Here is a 13,068-nt window from a genome sequence, read left to right as displayed (position 1 = left end):
TTTGGCGGTCTATAACAGATCCCCACTAGGATGCTTGCGTTGTTGGCCTTCCCGCCGATCCTAACCCAAAGGGACTCAACCTTGTTATTCCCAGCCTCGAGTTCCACAACATCGAAAGATTCTCTAATATAGAGAGCCACATGACCACCCCTTCTGTGCTGCCTGTCCCTTCTGAAGAGCCTATAGCCAGACATTGCAGCACTCCAGTCATGAGAGTGGTCCCACCACATCTCCGTGATGGCAACCAAGTCGTAGCCTGCCTGCCGCACGATGGCTTCCAGCTCCTCCTGTTTGTTACCCACGCTGCGTGCATTGGTGTAGATGCACTTCAGCTGGGCCATTGCCATATCCCCCGGCCTTGCCATTGTTCCCCTTGGCACAGCTCCAAAAAGCCTTGTTTCAGCCCCATCCCCCATCTTACCTAGTTTAAAGCCCTCTGAATGAGCCCCACCAGCTCCTGGCCCAGGATCCGTTTTCCCCTTAGAGATAGGGACCCGTCTGTGGCCATAAGGCTGGGTGCCGAGTAAAACACCCCATGGTCAAAAAAAACAAGATTTCTGTGATGGCACCAGCCTCTCAGCCATATGTTTATCAGGTGGGCTTTTCATGTCCTATCAGTACCCCTGGTCCCTAGATCTGGTCCCCAGGAAAACGGCTCTGTAAAGGCAGTGCCACTTAGCATGCAACTCAGGGAATACTTTGGAGGAACTTTCCAAGTGACGTCGCCACCCTGGATGTCATTCTGAAGCAACACGTCTTATGGGGACCAAGTTCTGTGGTGCACAGCCTATCCTAAGCCGCAGTTGGGATCTCAAGCTCTCATCTCAGCTTGACCGGCTCCTGATGTTGGGAGTATGCAGAAAAAAATCAACAATTCACTCTGCCCTTTTTTGCTGTTATGTCTAACCTGTGGTGGTTTGCGAAGGGGTTTTGTGCCCTGCCGGGAATACGCTGAGGTAGTTTTGTGGCAATGCGATGTAGTTTGGGAAGTTGTCTTGCCCTCTTATGCGTCTGCAACCTCCTCCCTTCATTGAGAGGAGACATCATGAAGCTTGAAGCTACACATCTCTTATGCAGAATGTGAGCCCCACAAAGTAAAGGTAGCTGTTTGTCTTGGAGGGGGTACGTCTGAATGCAAAACTCATCTTTAGGACCCAAGCAAGACATTAAGCTCTTTCTTCTAATAGGAGCATGAGTTTTTCCGCCTGGAACACGATTCAACAGAGCAATCAACCATTTCTTTAGCTCTGAAGATGCGGAAATGGGCGCTGGGTTAAAAGGAACCAGCTCCCAGCCTGTCTCTAATAACAATTACTTAGGGCCAAAATCTGAGTTTCCTTTCCGTTACATGAAGGTCCAAAGAGACTCCTCCTCCCTTCTCAGCTGAGTTTGGTGCTGCCTAGTCTTAAGATTTTCAGTACTCAGTGATGTGTGTACCTCAGACCCTCATATTTTGAGAGGGATTACACTCCCCTTAAGTAATATGGGAATCCCGTTTTTCTGTCTCAAGGTGGAATGGTGTAATCACTGCAGATTGTGGTTGTAATCAATTGCCATGTAAATTAAGGTCACGCAAGTACCTTGTAGTGTTTCATCTTCCCTTTCATTTGTAGTCTGGTTACTCCTAAATATTACGTATTGGGTGAAATGTCCTAAGAAAGCATTACTTTTTAATTTGAATAACCGTCTTTTTCCCCTCCACCCCATCCCCTCCCCCAAGTCTGCCAGTAGCTGACACGGTAGAAAGATGTGCTTTTCTCTTTCGTTCTCGTGAAGTTAGAGGCAGTGCCAATTTAAACTGCGACTGAGGCTCTGCAACGATGCAAGTCTATCTTACTACCTCAAATTCAGTGATGCTACCTGAGTGTCCATTAATAAACTTTCAAGGATTCAACCAATATAAAGCTTTTGGACAATGACAATTATGTGAAAACATTCCTTCAGGTTTATTTTCTTCATTTACATTTGTTTGCTCTCTCCATCCCATTCAAAGCAGTCAGGACTGGTTTGCTTCTCTCTTCTCTGGAAATTTGCACTAGGAACCATTGTTAGAATCAGAATCCTGTTCTAGAAGCATGATGAAAAACGTTGCACGATGAAAAAAGTTGGAAATTGGAGAGGAAAATGTTCCTGTATACATAAGAATTGTACTCAAACAGCTGATTACACTTTTTCTCACCCCTTAACAGATGCTTACACCTTTTACTTTAAACCTGAGAAGCAACGAGTAGTTTCCACGTTTCCCTTGGGGATAGTGTACTCTTCTAGATAGTCTACAAACAGTTCAAAATTTTAAAGTCATGTTGTCAGTCATACACCCAAACAACCTTGCACGGCATTACATGTTCCCACCCCGTCCCCCCCGCCAGACAGGTCAAGCCCTGAAGGCAAGACCAGACAAGTAAATAATGCGAACATAGAAAAGTAACCTGTAAGTACATTACGTTTTGGCAGATTTTTGGCACTTTGTGGGGCTTAACTGCACTTCAGTGAGAAGACCGTCTACTGGTGTGAACTGAAATTATGCCTCTGTGCCACAATGTATTTTTTTGTTTCTTTGTTTTTTGGGGGGAATGGGTGGGGCAAAATTTCTTGTGGACACCTGCAGGAGTTGCAAAATAATAATAAAATGTAGGTGAAGGAAAAGTTCCTTCTGTGTTGTTGTTGTTTTTGTTTTCTTTTCCATGCAGTCTTAAAATTAAGGTCCCATTTTCGGGCCCTTGGCAGAGTGTAAGCATGCCGGAACACTTCACGCTACATAGATCATATTTGTCTGAAATGATAATATCATCCTGTGAAATATGTTCATCTGATTCGAGTCAATATGGAACAATGCTAGGGCCTCATAATGAAATGTGACCTTCTGTCTTACATCCTCTTGCATAAATAACCACAAGTCCAAGAGAAACAGAGTAGTTAGTGTATATAGTTCTTGTATCTTGCAAAAGAATGGTCTAGCAGTTCATGTCGATAGAGGGTTTGAAGGGTAAACCTTGAGACTTGGGTCTGGGAGATAAGAGAATAGGGGGGATTTTTTTGAGCTAACTGCTGACTATTGCATGAGACACAACTTTCTGACAAGTGGCCCAGAGACCACTAAATAAGGAGGGGGAGGGGGTGAGGGGGAAGCTGAAGAACAACCAAAGGACGAAGCCTGGGAGGAAGACTATGAGCCTTCAGTTCGAGCGACCCCCAGAGGGACTGCCAGAGACTGATACGTATGCATCCGTGCGATGGTTCGGGTGCCGGGAAAATAATGATAAGAACCCTGCCTTTTCCAAAAGTGGTGATGAATATGTATTAGCCTAGGAGCATAAAAACCAGCCGCCTGATGTAACTGGTGTGCGTCTTGGTGGAGCAGAGACTCGCGGTGCACCCAGCACTGTTTGCTTACCTCTGTTCCTTTAATAAATTGTAAACCTTGATTGTAACCCTATTTGGGACTCAGTCATTTGTAACAATACCTATAGTCTGCTGCAGGCTGAAAAGTAGCCTGTGCCTCAGGTGCTGTTTTCTGCCTTTGCTTTTGTTACTACATCCTTGTAAGTCTTCAAAAGGGAAATGAAGTTATCCTATTCAGAAAAAACACCATCCAGAAGAAACTTTGGTTGTTTTCAGGGCCTGAATTCTCACTGAAACCAAAGGTGGGTATAGAATCATAGATTATCCCGAGTTGGAATGGTCCCCTAAGGATCATTGAGTCCAACTCCTGGCACCACACAGGTCTACCCAAAAGTTCAGACCACGGGACTAAGTGCACAGTCCAAATGCTTCTTAAACGCCAACAGGCTTGGTGCAGTGACTACTTGCCTGGGGAGCCTGTTCCAGTGTGCGACAACCCTCTCAGTGAGGAGCCTCTTCCTGATGTCTCGCCTAAGCCTCCCCTGCCTCAGGTTGACACCATTCCCGTGGGTCCTATCACTGGGGACTGAAGAGAATAGATCGGTACCTGCCCGTCCACTCCCCCTCACGAGGAAGCTGTAGACTGCGACGAGGTCTCCCCTCAGCCACCTCGTTTCCAGGCTGAACAGGCCCAGTGACCTCAGCCGCTCCTCATACATCTTCCCCTCTAGGCCCTTCACCATCTCTGTAGCCCAGTATCTTACTGACTTGAAGAAAGAGGCTTGAATGTCTCCTGGTTTGTTTACTAACAAAGGAGCACAAAAGAGACGCGTGTCCTTGCCTCTGAAGAGGAGGTGAAGGAAAAGCCAGTGCAAGGAACACAAAAATCAGTTGCACCAGACTAACATGGGGTTGTATCTGAGCTTGGAGACTGCAACCCTCTTCAGACTTCCAGAGTCTGAAATTGTCTGGCTTGGGGGAGCTTATGTACACTTCTAGAGGAACACGTTGGCTGCAGCCTAAAAGCCACGTGTACATAAGCTCCCCGAAGCCAGCCAGTCTTCTTCCCATGACCTGCCAGGAAACAGCAATGTGGGCATGTAACCAAATCAAAGCCCAGACCTTCAGCCCAGTCCTTGACCTGAACAGTTAGTGAGGATCTGGATCCTGGCATTTATACGTGATAGCTTATACGCAGCAGAAGTAAATAGTGTAGTCAGAGGTCACAGGGCTAGATTTTGAAAAGTCCTGCATAAGGAAGACATCTCAGAAAAGCAGACTTAAATAACTTTAATGCCAAGAAAAGTAATTCTGATTGCTATATTCTTTATCTGTCGTGACTAGAGAGATGAAAATCTATGATTGCAATTTTGCCTTTAAGGTCATTTTCTTTGATTTCTTTGATTTCTCTATCTGTCTATCTATTTATTTATTTACTTTAACAGGCTCTGTACTAATTTTCCTGACAGAATGACTAACAGAAATATGACCCTTGTGCAGCTTTTGTAGTTAATTCATTAGGTCAACTCTAACCACCAAGCCCCTTGTCAGGCTATTTCTATTAGTGATAAGGAGCAATTGACCTTAAAAGACTGAAGCCAGGTAGAGGAGCCTATTCCACAAGGTCTCTTGGCTCCACCCTTGTGAAGTGAAATCTGCCAGGTGTGGGTCATTTGTCCTTTGCTATAAAGGAAGCTTGAGGAACTGTAGGTAATTGCCTTTCCAGGGGGAGTTTGAGGCTCAGGTTGTCTAGGGTGCTTTTCTGCTGTCGTGGTGAAGTGGGCTCAGTGTTCCCCTGTGGGCTGCTTTTTCTTCAAGTTTTCTGCCATCTATGTGAAATGGTTTTAGTGACTCTATGAGCTAGCTATGTTGGCGGTGCCTTCTCAGTACAGCAGAACCCTGGTGGTGCGACTTCCCTGTGAAGCAGTGTGGAAGCGACTCAGGTTCAGAAGCTGGCAGGTAAGTGTTCCTGGGTTCTACAGTTCTTTAATGTAGAGGAGTTGGAGTACTTCCTTCACCTTGTCTGTTCTCGGTGAAACTAGTTATGTGGATTCTAAGCTCCCTTTCCAGCCCTTAAAAACATTATAATAGTAAATAAAACTAAAACCCCACCGACTCAGAAGCTCCAGTGCTTACAGATAAGCCTGCCTTCCAGGAATGTTCTCAACTATTTGTTAGGGTTGAACATCAGGCAGTGTGAAAAAGGTGCCTTAACGTGAACTCAAATTATGCCTTGTGGTAAGTAGAAACAGATTGGGAGAGATACTGGTGGCATTCTCGTAACTTTCACTAAGTGGAAGTCACAAGACTGTTCATAAAAGAAATGTGGTTTCCACAGCACATGAGTCAAAAGCAGTATGAAGAAAGCCTCTCCTCTTCCCTACAGGCCTGTGTGTCTTGGCTGCAGAGAAAGCTTTGGAAGAGGTTGAGGAAGAAGTTGGTAGAAGAGGTCCACCAACTGAGAGAATCGATTTTCCTCCCCACGTGTAGAAACCAGTGTCTGAGGTATCGAAAAAGCGTCCTTCTGTGAAAGGAAGATGACAGAGCGGGAAGACGGCCCGTGCCACCCTGTGGTTTTGCCAAAGTGATGGTGCAGAGGACGGGAGAGAAAAGGACGGAAAACTGAGGTGGACGCTTAAAGGCATTGTTACACGAGTTGTGAATAAAAACAAAAGGGGCGGGAAAAGAGGTTGTGTGAGAAAGGTACTGCTCCAAATGACACAGGGCAGTCCTTAGGGTGGGCTGGGGACCAGATCTGTTCATTCCCTTGTTGTAAGAAGGATTCAATAGGGCAGGGAGAAGGTTCATTTTGTTCTCAGTACCCTGACCCCTGTGCACAAACCCATGAGAGACAATCCCAAGCAATCACTGCTTTCAGGCCTATTTTCTCCATATACATCTGACATCAATAGGAAGGCAACTGTGTTGCTTTGTATAGTGAAGGTTATAACTCACTGTAAAGGAAGGACCTCTCTTGTTCTTTTCCATTCTTTACACTGCACTCACTATATTAATATTTTAATCTCTTCCAAAAAACAGAAGTGTGACTATCATCATTTAACCGCTGCCTTAACAATATTGGGGAAATATTGTTAATGAGTCCTTTTTATGTTCTAGCCTGTCTTACACACAAAATATAAGGTGGTGACCTTGTGTGACCCTTTCTGCAACAAATGATTTTGTATTTTCTACTTTGACCCATGCTCAGCCCTTACAGAATTTTGTTTATCTATGTATATGTTATCCTGGTAGAGTATGGCAAAGACACAACTCTGTTACACCATATCCTCATACTCTTTGTCTCCTAGTTTTCAGGTAGTTTGACATGAGGTCACAGAATACTGAGATCTTAGATTTAACTTTGAATCTATGAAAAAGCAATATGGGGAAGTAGATAGTGAGTTTTCTGTGCCTGGAACTGATTCTGATTCCCCAAAGGTGAGTAACTGGCTAGAGCTTCTGGAGAACTGCAGGTTTCATAGTGCTTTGCTGTAAGCTAGATAAAATGGAATGTTATAATCTACTGCAATCCAAGAAAGACAACTGCCTGACAGCAAGCATTTGTCCCAGATGCAAAGATGCAAGAGCATCAGTGAGAATCCACAAACAGTCCTCAGTTATAGACTGAGTTGGCCACTTTAGAGTTTTGTGTTTTCACTCAGGGTAGACTTACTGCCTCCATGAACTCTTCAAGTAGCATCACCTACTTGTTTGCATCAGCTTCAGCCAGTGTTTATTTGTGAGTTGCTGCTGTCAAAAGAATAAGCCATCTTGATGCTACTGAGTATGGTCAGATGCAGTGAAGTGTAGCTCACACTTGTCTTAATATTGCCTAAATGGTTCTCCTAAAGGCTGCATCTGGAAACTGAAAAGGCAGGTGGGAGACAAAACTTCCACATGACTCAATGTAAATCAAGGATTTGGTAGCAGTAGGAGTGCTTCTAACCACTCGTCTTGAGTTTTCACCTTCTGGGGCAACTGAAACCTAAACACTCAAAATACAAGGACAAATATAGCGGTGATAAATTTAGCATGTACTCTGGGTAGAGAATATAGCAGTGAAAAACATCTCTTAGTGTTCTAATATATGCACTTTTGAAATACAGTGCAAAATCCCTCTTTGTTCCCAGAAGTATCACAGTAGTCTTCCAGCCAGTACTGTCCTCTCCTTGTATACCTCCTAATTTACTGAGAACAACAGGCAGATAAGAGAAAATTTCATTTTGCTATTCTGTCAGTCACTAATGTGTCTGCTGGCTTAATTATCAGTTCATTGCACAAAGACAGCCAAATGAGTAAACTTGAGCTGTTAATCTTTGTCTTCCTGGGACAGATTCAAATTAATATTCTGGTTTTCAATTCTTCCCACGTTCATTTGTAGTGGGTCTGGATCTAGCATTCTCCCTCTTCTGCATGGAATTTTTGTCCTTTCTAGTAGCTGCTAGATATTGAACAGCTAATTGTATTTCTGCAGTGTTTTATTCTTACCGAATGATCTGGACAGAATTTAATATTAATTACCTGTTGTTCTAAGCTTTGCATTTAACATTTCCAGATCTTTGACCTGCTCAATACCACCCATAATTTAGGGCATAACCTCTGTTATTTTTTTGAACTTCCTTATTCTTACTTTTAGACATTTTACATTTATCACTTCTAAGACATATACATACCATTTTTTCCCATTCATTTCCCATCCAAAGGAGTGTATTTTATGCCTTCCTGTTCCTGACCGGCTGTTCCCTGCATTCCTGACACATCAAATTGCACATCTCAAAGCTTTCTCAGTTTTCCAGTTCATTTATATGACAAAGATGAGGACCTAATGCTAAGCTCGGTGCTGCTGCATTTGTCATCTTCCTTTAACATTTACAATCATTCTCTGACTTTGTAAGCAAGCAATTTTGTTAGCCAGATGAGTATTACTTCCTTACCTTCTTACCCTATTCATTAATAATGTATTTGGTACTGTATTAAAAGCTTCCTTGGAATCCAAGTGAATAATGTATACTTGTTTATTCTTGCCTGGTTTTGTTGTCACTTCCTCAAAGAAACTAAGCAAATTTGTTATGCGTTATTTTCATTTTGGTGATCTTCACACTGAAATATTAAAAATTCTATTTACATGGAGGGTCTGGGCAGTTTAACAAAGCAGAAACATTTTTCTTGTATTTTTAGATACCTTTCATAATCCCATAAGCATCATTTAATATTTTACTGAGACATTAAATAAAGCAATGTATTTGGTACAGTACCCAATGCAACAAATACAATTTCACAAAATAGAAAAGGAAATACAGCCTCATAGAGAACAAAGCAGATTCCATCAAGAAATACTTTGAAATGTCATGAAACATACATTTTACACACAAAAATCTGCCAATCAAGTTTTTACATCAGTTACAGTTTCGTAAAGTACCCTGGGGTGTGACTCTGTAGCAATGCGAAGACAACAAATGAAATACGAGTCTGCAAAAATGTCACAAACACATAAAATCCAAAAAGCACCCATTAAATTTGATGGGGGAAGAATTACTGTTCCAAATTATTAGGCTGTTATATATTTAGAACTGGAATTCCTTTAAAACTCGTTGCCATTGAAAGCCCTATGAATTCAACAGGGATTCACAGTGAAAAGAAGCCTGACTGGAGATGTTTGCTGCACGCTGCTCTTTGCATCTTGCTGGAAGTTCTGCGGGCATGTTAAGGGCAACATAGGTTTCAGAGCAACACTTTTTTTTCCTTAGATACTTCATACTTTTTTCTTCTTCTTTTATTGATACAGAGTTTAACAAGAAACAGAAAAATAGGAGTTCTCTTCTTTTTGACTGCTTGAAATCAGAACGAGGCCTGTTCCCAGCCAGAGCATTACTGCTCTGTGTGCAAAGCATGGTCCCATAAACCTGACCACTATGGCCAACTTCACAAATCAGTAGTCAGACTCTAGCTTAGAGGACAGGTTCTCTAGCCCTTTGTGTGACTTAATGCTTTTACTACGCTGGCTGACATGTCCTACCATTGCTGCTTGAGGTTTTCTGGACCCTGAATGACAATGACAAGTGGTCTCTCGCACCATTCAAGCCCAAAGCTTCCTGAACCACACTAAATGTATCTGTTACTGGGGAGCCAAATACTGACAGAGTTGATGTCTCATACATAGTATTGAACCAGTGGGTAACTTTCCTGTCATACTTTATCTCCTTTCAAAGACAAGACCTAGTTTGTATTGTATGTTCTAGGGACTTTGCCAGTCTCTGGGACTTAAGCCATTCTTAGAAACCTCTGTCCCTCTAACCATTAATTTGATGTTATTACCAACGCACACACTGTCGTCCCATTACTGACTCCCATTTCCAAATCATTTATGCTGAAGAACATGTCTCAAAACACTGAATCTTCACTTGCAATGTCCTCCACTATGAAAACTCACCATTTACTTTGATGCTTTCTTTTTTGTCTTTTAACCAACTATTTATCCGTGCAAGTAGCTTCCATTTGATGCCTTCACTGTTTATGCTCAATCCCCTAGCCTAATGCTGTCTTTGGAAAGCTTTTTAAGGCCTGCCCTCCACATCCATGGAGTCCCACCATGCCTGTCAGCATTTTATTTAAACAAATCATAATCATGGCCTAGCCAAAGCTCAGGTTCAAATGCTCCAAAAAGAATAATAAAGCAGATATTGTTGTGGAATTTACTTGTGACAGGTCTTTTCTGTTTTCTAGACATCTTCCACATTGAATCAAGAAGCACACCCTTTTCAACTACCTTTTCTGAACTTTGTCAAAGGCCAACATGAAGCTTAGGCTGAAGCCTCATAGTGTGCTTAAGGCCCATCAAGTAGTGTTCTCTGTGGGAAACCCCTGGACACCTGCCCTGTCCTTTCTTGGATTCCCTTTTCTACCATCAGTCTCATCACACCCTGTAAGATTTCTGCCTTATCACACCTTAACCCCAGCCCTCAGGACTAGCCCAAGCCTGAGGCTGGATGCATGTTACATTTAAATCCTGTTATGGGCAGAAGGGATCGTGCCTTATAGAAGGAGGTAAGAATGCACTGTTAGTCCCTTTAATGTTTTAACAACCTAATGGTAGAAATCATCCCATTAATGCAGAAAGAATACATTAACAATACAGTTAAAATCATTGTATATAAACTTGTTTGTATCTACTCAATTTCTCTGGTGCTGTGCTCACCTTCTGTATGTACCACTGGGTCTTAAGGTCAACAACTTCCATCTTCCCCACCTTCCTGAACAAATTGCAGCAGAAGTGGAGGTGTTACGAATCCCTGGCCTCCCACATCTTTGCTGGTAGGAGTTTGATGTTCGTGGGGGAGAGAAGGTCATTCCCCTCTGTTTTGGGGTCTGCTTGTGTTTTCTTACTACAGTCTGCATCCTTCTCATTGAAATCTGCCCCACAGATTCTCACAACCTCTTTTAAAGTAAAATAAATAAATAGCTATTGTGAGAGTATGGTTATCAGGCTTTTACAGTGTAAAGTATCCACAGAGCCAAACTCAACCCAATTAGGCATGTGATCACTAAAAGACAATTGTAATATCCTGAAAAAAATCCCAAATCAGCTCAAGTCAAGACAAGCCCAGGTAACTCCTGTTAATTCCTGCACTGCCAGGTCACTACACAGTTTCTGGCCTTTTACTAGTATTGGCAAAATCATATTTACTGAGCTACATCTGAATGCACTGAAAAGCTTTCATCAGAGTTGTAAGGTGGTGCTTTCCTAAGCAGGATGCTAACTCTTCCCAGATAAATCAGATCTGTCCAGGTGTCCCCTAATTCTGTTCCTTATCATTGTTTCTAGTTATTTGCCCAATACATGTCAGACTTACATTGCTACCATTCCCCAGATTTTCTCTGGAACCTTTTTAAGGAATTGATGTCACATCTGCTGCCTTCCAGAAGCAAGGCAATTTAAAGAAATAGGTTACACCCTGCTGTGAGTAATTCAGCTCTTTCGTCCTTGAGTTCCTTTAGAAATTTGGAGTGAATACTAGACAATCCTGGTGATTTTCACTTTATCTATTTACTCCATAATCTCTTCTACAATAATTTCAATTTCAGACTGATCTTCTGATGGGTCCCCTGCCAAGAAGGGTTCTGGTTTCAGAATCTTCCCAGTTCCTTCCACAGTGAACACCAATGCAGAGTTCACATAGTGTCTCTGCAACAATCCTGTCTTCTCTGAGTACTCTTTTATGCCCTGCAAACCAACTGGTCTGACAGATTCTAGCAAAATTCCTGCCCCTGATGTATTTTGTAGAGGAAAGGATTAGTAATTTTTATTCCTTTGTTACTTATTCTTCTGGTGCTTTTCGGTCTGCCTTGGTACGTTTTCACATTTAACCTGCCAGAGTTTGTAACTATTTCTTCTTGTGTCATTTGAACATGACTTCAGCATTTTCAAAGATGTATTTTTGCTTCTAACAACCTCTCTTACCCTGCCGATTAGTTACACGAGCTTTCTTTTACCCTTTCTGAAGTCCTTCTCAAGAGAAAGCATGTATTTCTAGTACAAATCCTTAAGCAGGTTCCTTGGTGCCTGTACAGAGTTGAGACTGACTTTTAACAAACGTCCTCTGTCTTACTTTGTTACTCTTTTTTGAATTAAAATAAAACCGTAGGGAAGAAGTGCCCAAGAGTAAGCTCCTAGCTGTTCCTTGACCATGCTCTAGTCTAGGAGATTGCTGGCAGGGATCCCTTCCTCAGAGCTGTGTCTGTAGAGAACCAAAAAATGAAAACGTGGGGAGGTAGGTGCATGTGCTGCCAGGCTTCCCAGGCTTTTATCTGCCTTTGCTTTGTCCCCTTACTGCTGTGGATAATCCACCTAGCCGCCTCGTATTTCTCTCTCTCAAAACACTATAAGTTTTATAACTTATATTAATTTATAAGTTTTTAATATTAATATATTAATATTAAGTTTTTATATTAATTTATAAGTTTTATAACTTATATTAATTATAAGTTTTTTTGAATGGTTGACCCTGTTTGCATTTTTTTTGGCACCTTTACTGCCATTTTGGGACTGTGGCAGTGGGGAGTAACTAGACTTTGTCTGCTGCCATGTCTGGAATGACAATGGTAATCGGGGTGATGCTTTGCTCAGTAGGGCTGTAGCAGATAGGAGCCCGTGCCTTGGGCTTCCCTGCTAAGGCACAAGGGAGAGCTCCTCATGGTGCCTGCTCAGTGACCCAGCTCCTTCACAAGCCTTTCACATACAGGGACAGTTGTGACAATTACAATGAACACTAACGAGATTGTGCAGAAGGAAGGTGTAGGGCTCTCCTCATATCAGTGGAGGGACTGTACACACTGCAGGTAACTCAGCCTCCAGTCAGGCTGGCGGAGGGTCTCCTGCTCGGGGTGACGGCCTGCTGCTCTCAAGTGTACCATGCCTTATGGTGTGAGAGAACTGCCATCCGGTCTGGGGAATCTCTATCATTGCTAAGAATTCTGATACTTTGAAAATTTATGAGGTGTAAAAATAACAATAGATGGGGTTTCGTCTCATTTTCTTTCTAGCCTAGATCTTTAGACTTCTTTTCTAAGGATCCTTACTACTCAGGTTTCTCTGCAACCCAGCTCAGAAGCCTTTTGAAGAATTGCTGAGGAAAATCTGAAAAGATGTCAGCTGAAAGACGAAATTCAGAAGCAAGAACTTTTTCCATGCTATGGCACTTTCCAAATGATGGCAACTGGTAAGAAAAT

At 42.5% G+C, this 13,068-nt stretch overlaps 1 long non-coding RNA gene across 1 annotated transcript; it reads left to right on the top strand.

The window, feature by feature from the left end:
• The first annotated feature begins 5,065 nt into the window (after positions 1 to 5,065).
• LOC311435516 lies at positions 5,066 to 8,346 on the top strand. The gene is made up of 2 exons (XR_014692190.1): positions 5,066 to 5,301; positions 5,729 to 8,346. It is a non-coding gene; the product is annotated as an uncharacterized lncRNA (long non-coding RNA).
• Positions 8,347 to 13,068: the final 4,722 nt, after the last annotated feature.

The sequence above is a fragment of the Aythya ferina genome (assembly GCF_964211825.1).
Source record: "Aythya ferina genome assembly, chromosome: 4".
NCBI classification, from domain to species: domain Eukaryota; kingdom Metazoa; phylum Chordata; class Aves; order Anseriformes; family Anatidae; genus Aythya; species Aythya ferina.
Note: the sequence above shows the minus strand (reverse complement) of the source record. Positions and strands in the feature narration are given on the sequence as shown.